This window comes from Dromiciops gliroides, chromosome 5 (genome assembly GCF_019393635.1).
Source record: "Dromiciops gliroides isolate mDroGli1 chromosome 5, mDroGli1.pri, whole genome shotgun sequence".
Lineage (NCBI taxonomy): Eukaryota > Metazoa > Chordata > Mammalia > Microbiotheria > Microbiotheriidae > Dromiciops > Dromiciops gliroides.
In genome coordinates, this window is record NC_057865.1 from 122089480 (window position 1) to 122104945 (window position 15466).

Here is a 15466-nt window from a genome sequence, read left to right on the forward strand (position 1 = left end):
CAAATATAGACAGAAGAGAAAGTGGAAGCACCTACTATAGAAAATCTTTTCAAGTGGTTTAGCCATAAAAGACAGAAGAGCCATAAGATCATGTTAGCTGGGATGGAAGGATCAGGGGGCTTTTTTCAGGATTGGGTAGTCATGGAAACATTTATAGGCAGTAGAGAAGGAGCCAGTAGATAGGGAGAGATTGAAAATAAGTGAAAGAGTCAGTATGACAGAGGGGGCAATCTGTTGGAGGAGACTGGATAGAATGGGTTCTTTCAAACAGGAAGAGGGTTTAGCCTTTTTTTTGGTGGGGCAATGAGGGTTAAGTGACTTTCCTGGGGTCATACAGCTGGAGATAAGTATCTGAGGTCACATTTGAACTCAGGACCTCCTGAATCCAGGGCCAGTGCTTTATCCACTGCACCACCTAGCTGACCCCAAGGAGTTAGCCTTGGTAAGGAATAAGGCCACCCCTTCATGTGAGACAAGAATAAAGAAGGAGAAAGTAGCAGAAGGCACCTGAGCAATATAAGATGAGGAAGAGAAAATAAAGATTTCAAATCTAATGGCTCCCTTTTTTCTGTAAACTGAGTCAAAGTTCTTAGCTGAGAGGCTGGGGGGAAGGGTGAGTTATAGGAGGTTTTAGAAGGAGGAAAAGATTTGGAAAAGCTGCTGAGGGAGTTGGGCTCACAGTCAGGAAACTCTGGGCTCAAGTGCCTCTCTGGCACAGGCTGGCTGTGTGACCCTGGGCATGTTACTTAATCTCTTAGTGGCACCAAGGAATGCTCTAAGTCTATACATTACAGAAAGTATACAATGGTAAATTGAACTAACTTCCATCCCAGGGAAAAGTAAGTAGATTCATTCAGGAACTCTTGGTTTTACTTGCTTTTTTATCATAAAAGTACTTCATTATTTTCTAGTTACATGTAGAGACAGTTTTTCACCATTTGTTTTTATAAGATTTCTAGTTTCAAATTTTTCTCCCTCCCTCCCCTCCTTCCTCCCTCCCCTCCTTCCCCCCTCCCCAAGACAGCAAGCAACCTTATATAAGTTATATATGTACAATCACATTAAACATAATTCTGCATTAGTCATCTTGTGAAAGAAGAATCAGAGCACAAGGGAAAAACTCCAAAAAAGAAAAACAAAAAATTAGAAACAGTATGGTTCAAACTGCATCTAAATGGCACAGCTCCTTTTTCTGGATTTGGAGAGCATTTTCCATCATGAGTCCTATGGAACTATCTTGGACCATTACATTACTGAGAAGAGTTAAGTCTATCACAGTTGATCAAAAACAATGTAGGTGATACATTATATAATGTTCTCCTGGTTCTGCTCATCTCACTCAGCATCAGTCCACTTAAGTCCTTCCAGGTTTCTCTGAAATCAGCCTGCTCATCATTTTTACAGCACAATAGTATTCCATTACATTCATACCACAACTTGTTCAGCCATTCCCCAATTGATGGACAGCCCCTCATTTTCCAATTCCTTACCACCACAAAAAGAGCATCTATAAATAATTTTGTACATGTGAGTCCTTTTCCCTTTTTATGATCTCTTTGGGGAAAAGACCTAATAGTGGTATTGATGGGTCAAAGGGTATGCACAGCTTTATAGCCCTTTGGGAATAATTCCAAACTGCTCTCCAAAATGGTTGGATCAGTTCACACCTCCACCAACGATGCATTAGTGTTCCAATTTTTCCACAGCCTCTCCAACATTTATTATTTTCCTTTTTTTGTCATATTTGCCAATCTGCTGGGTGTCAGGTGGTACCTCAGAGTTGTTTTAATTTGCATTTCTCTAATCAATAGTGATTTAGAGCATTTTTTTCATATGGCAATAGATAGCTTTGATTTCTTCATCAGAAAACTGCCTGTTCATATGCTTTGACCATTTCTCAATTGGGGAATGACTTGGATTCTTATAAATTTGATTTAGTTACTGATATATTTTAGAAATGAGGCCTTTATAAGAAGTACTGGCTACAAAAATTGTTTCCTGTCTTTCTGCCTCCCTTCTAATTTTGGATGCATTGCTTCTGTTTAGACAAAACCTTTTTAATTTAATGTAATCAAAATCATCCATTTTGCATTTCATAATATTCTCTATCTCTTGTTTGGTTATAAACTGTTCTCCTTTCCAAAGATCTGAGATCTCCTAATTTACCTATAATATCATGTTCTATGTCTGAATCATGTACCCATTTTGACATTATTTTAGTATAAGATATAAGATGTTGGTCTATGCCTAGTTTCTGCCATACTCTATTCCAGTTTTCCCAGCAGTTTTTGTCAAATACTGAGTTCCTAACCCAGAAGTTTATCAAACAGTACATAACTAACGTCATTTACTACTGTGTGCCCTGTGCCTAACCTATTCTATTGTTCTACCACTCTATTTCTTAGCCAGTATCAAATAGTTTTAATGACTACCACTTTATAGTAAAGCTTCAGATGTGGTACAGATGGCCCACCTACCTGTGCATTTTTTTTATTATTTCCCTTGATATTCTTGACTTTTGTTCTTCCAGAAGAATTTTGCCATTATTTTTCTAGCTCTATAAAATTATTTTTAGGTAGTCTGATTGTTATGGCACTGAATAAATAAATTAATTAAGGCAGAATTGCCATTTTTATTATATTGGCTCGGCCTATCCATGAGCAATTGATATTCTTCCAATTGTTTAGATCTGATTTGATTTCTGTGAAAAGTGTTTTATAATTGTATTCATAGAGTTCCTTGGTTTGTCTTGGCAAGTAGACTCCCAAGTATTTTATATTGTCTACCATTACTTTAAATGGAATTTCTCTTTCTATCTCTTGCTGCTGGACTTTGTTGGTCATGTATAGAAATGCTGATGATTTATGTGGATTTATTTTATATCCTGCTACTTTGCTAAAGTTGTTAATTGTTTCAAGTAGGTTTTTTTTGTTGATTCTCTAGGATTCTCTAAATATACCATCATATCATCTGCAAACAGTCATAGTTTTGTTTCCTCCTTGCCTATTCTAATTCCTTTAGTTCATTTTTCTTCTGTTATTTCTAAAGCTAACATTTCTAGTACAACATTAAATAATAGAGGTGATAATGGACATCCTTGTTTCAACACTGATCTTATTGGGAAGGCCTCTAACTTATCCCTCTTATATATGTTTGCTAATAGTTTTAGGTAGATACTGCTTATTATTTTAAGGAAAGATCTACCTATTCTTGTGCTCTCCAGTGTTTTTAATAGGAATAATAAAATAATAGTGTTTTTAATAGGAATGAGTGTTGTATTTTGTCAAACACTTTCTCTGCATCTATTGAGATAATCATATGGTTTTGGCTAGTTTTCTTATTGTTGTGGTTGATTACATTGATACTTTTCCTAATGTTGAATCAGCCTTGCATTCCTGGTATAAATCCTAGCTGGTCATAATGTCATAATTCCTGGTGATCACTTGCTATCATCTCCTTGCTAATATTTTACTTAAGATTTTTGCATAGGAATTCATTAGGGAAATTGGTCTGTAATTTTCTTTCTCTGTTTTGGCTCTGCCTGGTTTAGATATCAACACCATATTTGGGTCATCAAATATGAGGTAGAACTTTTTCTTCACCTAGTTTTGCAAATAATTTGTATAATATTGGAATTAATTGTTCATTAAATGTTTGGTAGAATTCACTTGTAAACCCATCTGGCCCTGGAGATTTTTTTCTTAGGGAGTTCATTGATGGCTTGCTCAAATTCTTTTTCAAACTGAACCTATTTAAGGATTTTATTTCTTCTTCAATTAACCTGGGCAATTTGTATTTTTTTTAATATTTATGCTTTTCATTTAGATTATCAAATTTATTGGCATACAGTTGGGCAAAATAGATCCTAATTATTGCTTTAATTTCCACCTCATTGGTGGTGAATTCACCCCCTGTCTCTTTTGATACTGGTGATTTGGTTTTCTTCTTTCTTTTTTTAAAAATCAAATTAATGAAAGGTTTATCTATTTTATTGTTTTTTTTCATAAAACCAGCTCTTAGTTTTATTGATTAGTTATATAGTTTTCTTCCTTTCAATTTTATTAATTTCTTCTTTGATTTTTCAGGATTTCTAATTTAGTATTTAATTGGAGATTTTTAATGTCTTCTTTTTCTAGCTTTTTTAGTTGCATGCCCAATTCATTGATCTCCTCTTTCTCTTTTTTATTCATGTAAGCATTGAGAGATGTAAAATTTCCCCTAAGCACTTCTTTGGCTGCATCCCATAGGTTTTGGTATGTTGTCTCATTATTGTCATTCTCTTGGATGAAGTTATTGTTTCTATGATTTGTTGTTTGACCCATTCATTCTTCAGGATGAGATTATTTAGTTTCCAATTAAGTTTCAGTCTACCTTTGCATGGCTCTCTATTACATGTAATTTTTATTTCATCATGATCTGAGATGGATGCAGTTACCACTTCTGCCTTTCTACATTTGACTATGAAGATTTTGTGCCCTAATACATGGTCAATTTTTGAATATGTGCCATGTGCCACTGAGAAAAAGGAATATTCTTCTTTATCCCCATTCAGTTTTCTCCAGACATCTATTGTATCTAACTTTTCTAACATTCTATTCACCTCTTGAACTTCTTTCTTATTTATTTTCTGTTTAGATTTATCTAATTCTGAGAGGGGAAGTTTCAGATCCCCCACTAGAATAGTTTTGTTCTCTATTTCCTCTTGTAACTCCTTTAACTTCTCCTCTAAGAATTTGGATGCTATGCCACATGGCACATGTGTGTTTAGCATTGATAGTACTTCATTATCTACAGTACCTTCTAACAAGATGCAGTTTCCTTCCTTATCTCTTTTAATCAGATGCATTTTTACCTTTGAATTGTCTGAGATAAGGATTGCTACCCCTGCTTTTTTTAATTCAGCTGAAGTATAATATATTCTGCTCCAACCTTTTACTTTACTCTGTGTGTATCTCTCTGCTTCAAATGTTTCTTGTAAACAGCATATTGTAGGATTCTGGTTTTTAATCCAATCTGCTATTTGCTTCTATTTTATGGCAGAATTTATCCCATTCACATTCACAGTTATTATTACTATTCCCCTCCATTCTATTTAGCCCCCTTTGTACTTTTTCCCCCTTCTTTCACCCTATTCCTCCTCACCAACATTTTGCTTCTTACCCCTGCCTCCCCCAATCTACCCTCCCTTTTATCAGTCCCCCCTCCCTTTTCTTTACCCTGTTCTCCCTGACTTCTGCCCTCCCTTCTATCAGTGCCCCGCTTTTCCCTTACCCCTTTACTTCCCTAAAGAATAATCTAAATTTCTTTATCCAAATGACCATAAATTTTATTCCCTCTTTGAACCAAATCTGATGAGAGTAAGGTTGAAACAATGCTCACCCCTCCCTTCTTTCCCACTATTGTAATAGGTTTTTTGCACCTCTTCATAAGATGGAATTAACCCCATTCTACCTCCCCTTTCCTCTTCTCCCCATATACTCATTTATTTCACCCCTTAATTTCTTTTATATCATCACATCAAAGACAATTTATATTTATCCCCTCTATGTATACTCCTTCTGTCTGCCCAAATGGAGATACAGTTCTCAAAAGTTATAAGTATTATCTTCCTGTGTAGGGATGCAAACAATTTAACCTTATTGAATAACTTTTTCCCCCTTGTTTACCTTTTTATTCTTCTCTTGAGTCTTGTATGTTAAGATCAAATTTATTATTCAGTTCTGGTCTTTTCATCAGGAAACCTTGAAAGTCCCCTTTTTCAATGAATTTCCATCTTTTCCCCTGAAAGTGAATAATCAGTTTTGCTGGGTAGTTGATTCTTGTTAGTGATACAAGCTTCTTTGCCTTCTGGAATATCATATTCCAAGCCTTGTAATCCTTTAATGTTAAAGCTGCCAGGTTCTGTGCAATCTTGACTGTGGATCCATGATATTTAAATTCATTCTTTCTGGCTGCTTGGAATATTTTCTCCTTCACCTTATAATTCTGGAATTTGGCTACAATATTCCTTGGAGTTTTCCTTATGGGGTCTTTTTCAGGAGGTGATCAGTGGATTCTGTCAATAGTGATTTTATCCTCTGATTCTAAGTTAATCAGGGCAGTTCTTGGTAATTTCCTGAAATATGGTGTCTAGACTCTTTTTCTGATCATGGTTTTCAGGTAGTCCAATAATTCTCAAATTGTCTCTCCTGAATCTATTTTTCCAGGTCAGTTGTCTTTCCAATGAGGTATTTCACATTTTCTTCTATTTTTTCATTCTTTTGATTCTGTTTGATTGATTCCTTATGTCTCATGGATTCATAAGCTTACATATGTCCAATTCAAATGTTTAAGGCATTGTTTTCTTCATTAAGCTTTTGCACCTCCTTTTCCATTTGGCCAAATAAATTTTTTAAGGAATTGTTTTCTTCAGTCAATCTTTGTACTTCCTTTTCCAAGCTGTTGATTCTTTTTTTTTTTTCATAATTTTCTTCTGTTGCTTTCATTTCTCTCCCCATTTTCCTTCTACCTCTCAATAGATTTTTTTGGTGAAGCAACTGGGGTTAAGTGACTTGCCCAGGGTCATACTGTCAAGTGTCTGAGGCCAGATCTGAACTCAGGTCCTCCTGACTCCAGGGTCGGTGCTCTATCCACTGTGCCACCTAACTGTCCCTCAATTTATTTTTTAAATCCTTTTTGAGCTCTTCCAAGAAGGCTTTTTGGTCTTGAGACCAATTCATCTTCCCTCTTGAGGCTTCATATGTAGGCAATTTGAGAGTATTCCTTTCATCTGCCTTTTCCCTGTTGACACAGAAGCCCTCTTCTGTTTCTTACTCATATTGTGGTTTATTTTTTTTAAATTGAGGTCTGCTCCTGGGCACAAGCATCACTGTTTTAAGCTTCTTGCGCTGGGGGATAGGGGCTGTGTCACTGGCTTTCTACTCTGAGGCCTCTATGGCTTGTGGATTCCTCACCACCCTGGGCTTGATCCCTGGGCTTTGTCTAGGCCCTGGGATGGCCAGGCCCAGTTGCACCTGTCCAGTTGTTGGCCCTCCACTTCCAGCCTTCCCTCTCATCTGGTGCTGGCTGATCTTACCACTGGTCCACTATACCACCAGCTTCCTGAGCCAGGATCAAGGGACTTCAGTTGCTTTGCTGTGGCCAAGAGCTTCCTGCTGACTTGACAGACCCCTTCTGTGCTGCACTGTGCTGTCTGAGCTGTGTCGCACTCCCCTTTTGCCCAAATGAGACTGACCTTTCCTGAAGTCTTCTAAATTATCTCAAGTTAGAAGATTGTGACTCTCTGTCTTTTTGTAGGTTATGTAGTTTCAGATCCATTTAGAGGCTCAATTTAATGTTTTTTTAAGGGAACTGCAGAAGAGCCCAGGCAACTTTCTGGCTTCTCTCCACCATCTTGGCTCAATAAAGTGGTTTTACTTGCTTTTATGGACAGTCATTTGTTCATTTAAGTTAAGTGCTATGATTTGACTATAGTTATCAGAATGAGAGGCAGCTTTGAGTTGTGGATATAGAGCTATCTAGTTAGCTTAATGAGATAAGACAAAGATAGACCCAGGTTCAAATCCTACCTCTAATACATACTAGTAGTTTGACCCTGGTAAAGATATATAACCTCTCACAACTTGAGACAAGTAATTGCAGAGGAAGAGTCAACCTGCCTTAATTTTTTCCCTAAGAATTCACTATATATTGAAGAAATCATAGTTTTGGTCCCTATCCTATAACAATGTTGTGAAATTTGAATTGTGATATTTGTCATAGAGGGGGTTTTTTTGTTATTTTCTTTTTCCAAAGTGAAGAGGCAGAGCTTTTCATTAATTTACCAAAAAAAAAATTTCAATGAAAGAAATGCAGATTGTGTGATGTTAAAAAAGAGGAGGGGGCATTTAGGGGAGAGGAATACTCCTGTGATGGAGGAAATTCACTGTGAGAAAACTCTCCACCAATGTAGATTTATAAATTTTCAGCAATTTACATAATCTTATTCTAATATTAGAGGTATTCTTGTGTATACTGAGAGGTTAAGCATATTAATATGAATGTATGGATCACCTGGATATGATGGAGGTGCCTTATTATTCAAAAGTATTTTTTATGAAACCCTGGGTTAATAGGAGCAAAATGTCCTTCAACTGAACTCCAAATTGAACCCAGGTACTGATAAAAATCCCTACCTGGTGACTTCTTTCCTGAGGATAGTAAGTCCCTATCTTATGGGGACATCTGGACAACCTCATCTTTGCCAAAAATTTTTTTTGGAATCCTGTAATCTTATCATGATTTTTCTGTATTTCCTCCATACTTGTTATAACTGAAATTGTTAAACTGCCTTTGCTTCTGGGATGAATTTGTATCACACTATTGAAACTGATAACACTCTGTAACCAGTGGACAAAAAAAACCTTATAAACTCTCAGAAAGAGGGAGTCTCTGGGCTCCTTTCTCAGGAGGAAGTCTCCACATTATCATGTTTCTTTCTTCTTGGGACAAATAAATTGATATTATGGGTTTTTTCTGTCTCTGATCTGGTTTTTCTTGTAGGAGAAATTATTTTTCATAATTTCTCTGATTTGATCTGGTTTTGTCCTGTAGGAGAAATGTTCTCTGATCTATTAATTTTTGTAGGAGATATTATAAAATTATAATTATATAATATATAATTATATAATATAATTATAAAATTAATTTCTCTTTGTTTATTTTTATAGGAGACAAATAAAAACTATATTTAATTTTCAACAAATGACTTGATTTGCACATCACACAAACAAAAATATGTGTCAGATATAGGATGACCCCAGAATTTCCAGACTCCAAAGCCAGTTATCCAATGACAGTGTAACCTCCTGACTTCTCAGTGAGATTCAGAAATGTTTCCAGAAATTCAAATTATTTTAATTTGGTTTTGACCTTTAATAACCATAAGGAATATACAACTTTTTACCTCAAACAAAGAAATGCTTAGCCTTGTCAGTAGAAGTGGGGAATGCCAATTAATTAGTTTGTTAATTGTCCCTCCCTCCCATGGAAATTAGTCTTTAACTGGGGTTTGGATCTTTAGCAGTGACAAGTAAATCTACTCTGCCTACTGCCAAAGTGCCTGGAGCTGTTTGGAATGATGGGAACTCAATCTGGTCAACAATAGTACTTGGGGAAAACAACAACAACAACAACAACAACAACAACCTTTGTGAAATAAATTATGGCCTCCAAGGTCAATTTACATGGGGAAAAAAAAAAACCAAGAAGTTGGGTGTTTTTAAAGAGGAATAGAAAAAAAACTCTATGCAATTGACTCCTTAAAATATTTCTCATTGAATAATTCATACATAGAATTCTTTATCTCATAACAAGCTGTTATATTTTGGTTTTAGCATCCAAATTGAAATACTTGTTAGTGTTACATCCCAGGATGAAAGAGAAAAAAAGAAAAGAAAAACCCTTAAAATGTATTGTCTTAAGTGTTTGCTACTTAATATTTTACTAGCAATTTGAAGGTAAGGGAAAATCATGTTTGTCTCTAGCCTCTGCTAGTAGAAAGTTATGTTTCAGTAAATGCAAAAATTAAAGTAAATCCATAAAAGTGAATTGAACATAATCCCTTGCTGCAACATACTATAATTGCTGGTTATAATGAAGTTGGACATTATTGTAGTCATTAGACTGTACATTTGAAAATTTGTTATTCTTCCTTATAAAGTGATGCAAGTAATTTCAAATTTAAATACACTCCAGAAAAAATAGTCGAGGGTGGAGATTTCTAATTTGGATTGAGAATGAATTCACATTACAAAATAAGCAAAGCAGGGCAAAACAAGAGCAAGCCTTGTTCCTTTCTATCATTTGATGACTTTGAGCTCACCAGCAGATAAAGTGCTTTGGCTATGGTTTGCTCTGGAAGGCAGCACAACAAAGGCAAATGGACTAACCACCCAGGGCTCATTATCAGGTTTGCTCCCAGCTCTGTGATGCTGAGCTAAGGGCAGAGCTCCCATTAAATTCAAAGGCAGATGGATCAGTTTCACAAAACAGGAGGCCAGGAATCGAGCAGGTGCCTGGGGGAGGAAATGAAGGAACTCTGAGTTCTTATCCCTGTTCTGCTAGAGTTTTGTTGTATAATCCTGGGCTAGTGGAAACACAGGCTCATTGGACTCAAACTGACACAGGCTATTTTGTTTCAGTGCCTGGTGAATCGCCAGTGCTCATTAAAGGTTCATTACTGAACCTTAGTCTCCCAGGCCTTTAAGTTTCTATTCAGTATTAAATAGCACTCTAGAAGCTGGAAAAAACCAAGGCAGTTTGCCCACAGTGTTTAATTTTCAAATAAGGAGGAACCAAAGAACTTGAACAAGTGAATTTAGTTTCAATTGTTTATCATCAGGTGACCTAAAAGACAATGTTTGGGGGGGGGGGTAGGGTCAGGTGGGAGGCAGAAATCCTTTGGTTTCATTCTTGCAACATCTAATCTAGGAAGGTCTCTAGAGCTGAACTATAAGTGAAAGGAAACACATAGCTTTGTGGATAGAGAAAGAGAAGCAATTGATGATGGTTCAATCCATTATGCTAGCTGCTTCTGATATGAATATATCCTTAATTAAAACCCAAGTGCTTTGAAGGCAGATACCAGATCTTTCTGTCTTCTATGACATCTACTACGGTTTCTTGCCCATAGAAGACACTCAATATATGTAGAACCTAGGAGAATTTTGCTCATTTGTTAACTCTGTGAGTTACCCAGAGACCTGATAATGAGTCTCAGAAGAAACTAAGAAAAGCAAATGGAGATTCTGTTCCAAGAAATGTAATTGTGCCAACCTCACCTGGTTTCACAATGATCTCTTTGTGATAAGGTCTCATTAATTTGTATATCCCTCCAATGTCATGGATTTCAATTCATCCCCACCTGTCCCTTCTACATGGCTATTATCCAAGCCCCTTTATAAATTTGCCCCAGGGGTCTACTCAACATGCCGTGACAAGGAGTATGGAAAGGATCCAGAGTATAAAGGAATATTTTCTCAGTTTACAAGCTCTTCCTCCCATTCAGACTCTTGGTTGCTAGGCAAGCAGCACTGGGGACTAAGAGAGGAGGAATCCAGATTGATCTTGGCAGCCTGACACAGAGCAGACACCAGCATTATCCAGAGTTTGAGAGGTCTCCTGTATACTAATGAATTCAATTCAAGACCTTGATGAGCCAAAGGGGAAGAGTTTTGTCCCTTTTCAAATTCCTCTATCCCCATAATGAAGACTGAAATCCCCTTATGAACCTTGGGTCTGTGAATTCAAAGTAAAGAGAGATTTCACTGTCCAAACAGAAAATTTGTTAGAAAAAAAAAAAGTATGAAAGAGGAGATAGTGGTGACAATCCCCCACTGATGTAGGAAAGTTTGCATATTTTCTTCTTAATTTCTTTCTATGTTCAAATATAAAATGAAGTGACCACTTTCTGAATATAAAAATTCAGAGGCATCAAGGGAAGAGATTTAAGAAAGTGGTGAGAGGTGGGAGTCAGTACTAAAATAGAATTAGAATAGATTTCATACAATATTCTATCATGCTAAGGGTGAAGGAAAGTGAAGGGTTAAAATGCTATTTCTGAGCCCAAAGGGCAAAAGGTTACAAAGAAAGGTAGGTAGTACTTTCTAATATGTGTGCAGAAATACAGATAGTAACTATGTGTGAAAGAGAGGCCTGGGCTTACTGCTCAAGTTCAGAGCGCCACTTGGTGGCTAATTCAGATGTTATATTTGGAGTTCATTCAAACTCCCTTGGCTTGTATTTTTGTTCACGTGACTGCACATGTAAACCAGTACTCCAAGTATATGTCATACACCCATGTGTCACACATGTCACTTGTGCATTGTTTCACATGTTCGTTTGGTGAGTATATAAACTAATATTTTCATACTTTGATGTGATTTCATTCATGTGCATATTCTCTCCATCAATTCTAATGGCAAATTCTTCATTCTACACCCCCACCCCTATTCTGTGCAATTCTTGTTGATATCTTCCCAACTACATAGAGGATTATTCAACAATCTAAAGGCCTTTCTCTTTTTTTTTTTTTTAGTATAGCTAGAGTATCAATGTATACTTGAACTGCCCATCTGTTGTCTCTAATTGTGATATGAGCTAGTGAGCTTTGCTATGTGACTAGTCCAACCTGTTTTTTGAGGCCTCCAGTAATGTTTTCTTATTCTCCATATGGTTTACAAATCATTGTTGATAAGTTGCCACAAAAATTCTTATACTCACTTGTGTCTTTCTACAACATAATTTAGAACAAAAATTGTGAAGGAAGCTTGTTTTGTTTAATGTTTATCATCATTTACCAGCAACCTAGAAAATGAATAAAACAAAAAGGTGTTTTATATATGTATACATAATACTATACATATAAAACACCTTTATATACATATAATATCTACCCATTTCTTTATTGAATAATTCAAAATGAGATTTCATATATATCTATACATATATATGCAATCTCATCTTGTATACATACATACATATACACACACATACTAGCTTGTGAATCTGACCAAATCACTTAATCTATGTCTGCCTCAGTTTCTTCAATGGCAAAATAGGGATAATAACATCTATTTTGTAGGCTTTGCTGTGAGGATCAAATGAGATAATATTTGCAAAGTGCTTGAAACAATGCCTTGCACATAGTGGATGCTGTTTAAATGTTTATTCCCTTCCCTTCCCTCTCTGAATTTTGGAATTTATTTAAAGTGCCAGGTATGAATTATTTGGATGAGGTTTAAATGTCTGAAAAGCTGTGATTTAGCCATATAAAAGAGCTAACCTTTCCTCTTTTCTAAATTCTTTGCTTTTTGCTATTGGATTTACTAAAACCAGGATAATTCTATACAAGTGGAAGCATTGCAGATCTTAAGTAGTGGATAAAGAGCTGCACTTGGAGACAAGAGATGTGGTGGTAATCTAGGTTCTGGCATGTGATAATGAGAAAGTCACTTTATCTCTGCAAACCTCAGTTTTCTTATCTGTAAAGTGGAAATAATATTTTTACTGTCTACCTCCTAGGATTATTATGGGTTATCTTAGTTTAAAGAGATATATTTAAGAAGGATAGGTGATTAAACTCTCTTTATTATTCTCTAGCATTTAGAAACAAATACTCTCTATATGGATGGATATATTGCAAACATTATCATAATTTCATTTAAAAATGTGAAAGAAGACTCCAGCATAGAACTTAACTATCCAATAAGTGACTGAGCACGGCTATTTGGGTACCAAAATTGTAAAGAATAGAACTAGAATGCAACTGCTTCCAATATTTCTCCTAGATCTGTGATGGGTTTTTATGGCACCATATAGACAGTGAATTTCTATACTGTGAAGGGCAGGAAGTATTGAAACTTTGTCAGCAATGCAATTTGAGAATGCATTTTTCTTTTTAATATAGAAAAAAAGCTCACTTCTGATATAGTTGCTATTCACGAGGAGTCTTTCTGAACACATGACTGGTCTTCAGGACAGCAGGGCATTTACTATACATTGAGCAAAACTTGGAAATGCTCATTTTTTTTCAGGGTCATCAGGTAGTCCAGTGAAGTAACTATCCTAAGGATGACCTTGAACAAGCTGTCATTTTCTTAGAATGAGGGGAGAGAGAGATATATAAAACCTGACCTATTGATTCAGTTCATGTACAGAATGGGTTCTATAAACTAAACTTTTAATAAAATTGTTTCTTCTACTTTGAATATCTTTCAAAATATAGGTTGCCCTTGAAGCTTCAGTATATAGTAATTAATAAATGTATCTAATCCCAACTAGAGATTTGATTTACCATTTAATCTTGACACATGCAGAAGTTTACATTTCATTGGCATTCTAAATTGTGAGCATGACAACAGTCTTGATCAAGAAAGATACTAGCTATAATATGGCCAAGGTATTTGGTGAGACTTTTTTTTTTTAATGAGGCAGTTGGGGTTAAGTGACTTGCCCAGGGTCACACAGCTAGTAAGTGTTAAGTGTCTGAGGCCGGATTTGAACTCAGGTACTCCTGACTCCAGGGCCAGTGCTCTATCCACTGTGCCACCTAGCTGCCCCTTTGTGAGACTTTTTAAAAAACCTAATTCATAGATCAGAGAAATGGCATAGCATTAAAAATAAGAGAGTTGATCTCAGAATAAAAATGAAGTACTACTTCTAGCTGTGTGACCTTGGACAGGTGACCCCTTCTCCATGTCCTGGGAAACTCTCTAATTCTATATATTACAGCAAAGATACCCACCTGCATTTATAGAAAGAATTTTCTCAACTGGGAGTTACTTATGTCAAGGAAATCACTGACACAGTCCTTCTTCCCTCATCAATATATTAATTATCAAATACTTAATTCAAATACTCAAATGGATCAATCTACCCTTCTTTTTTTGCTCATACAATTTTTATGGAATGCTTTACATCACTTCTTAACTCCTCATTTTTAATGCGTTGCTGCCTACTTGTGTATACCATATGCCCCTCCATTGTCCTTTATGGGATACCCAATTTCAGTTCTACAGAGACTATAATATTCTATGATTCACAGTATACAATAACAACAGAGGAGTTCCTTGAAAACAAGCAATGTTTGCTTCAGGGAGGTTTTGTGCCATTAAAGTTACTGCCATTTCACAAAGGTGATCTGTCTAGATTTCTTCCCTCTGTTCAATTCTGGACCCATCTCCTTGTCACTTTGTAATATCTGTCCAAGATATATATATATATATATATATATATATATATATATATATATATATATATATATATATATATATATATATATATATATTCCAAAGGATGAACTACATCAAATTTTCATTTTGTGTTACAATTTGGATAGCATTTATTACTCATAAATATACACACCCATATATATATATATGTGTGTGTGTGTGTGTGTGTGTGTGTATGTGTGTATTTATATATATGTATATAAGCATATATGTATATATACACATGTATACACACATACATATGTATATACTTACATATATAAATATATATATGCAGACCCACAGAGAGAGAGGTGTGTGTATCTATGTATACAAATATAGACACACACATACAAATTGTTTAAAAAAATGAACTATAAATGCTAATCTGAAAAACATAACTGTGTTAGCATCTGAAAAATTATGACTAGCTGAAAAATTATAACTGGCCCATAAGTCCTGCAGCGGTCACCATTCAATGTAAAAATTATTTTAACTGGCCCTTAATCTGTGAACTCCTGGCTGGCTATCTAATCTATAGGGTATCTGACTGCTTTTAATTTAATATGGGAAGAGCCACTTGGGAGGCTCTCCCTGCTCCCCCAGTGCCTCTCCCAGCCTGATAAGGAAAAGATTTAAAAACTTCTTTTCAATTAAAGCAAAAGGGTTTATTTATGAGAATAGACTTAAAGATAAGGATAAAGCAAGAAATACGA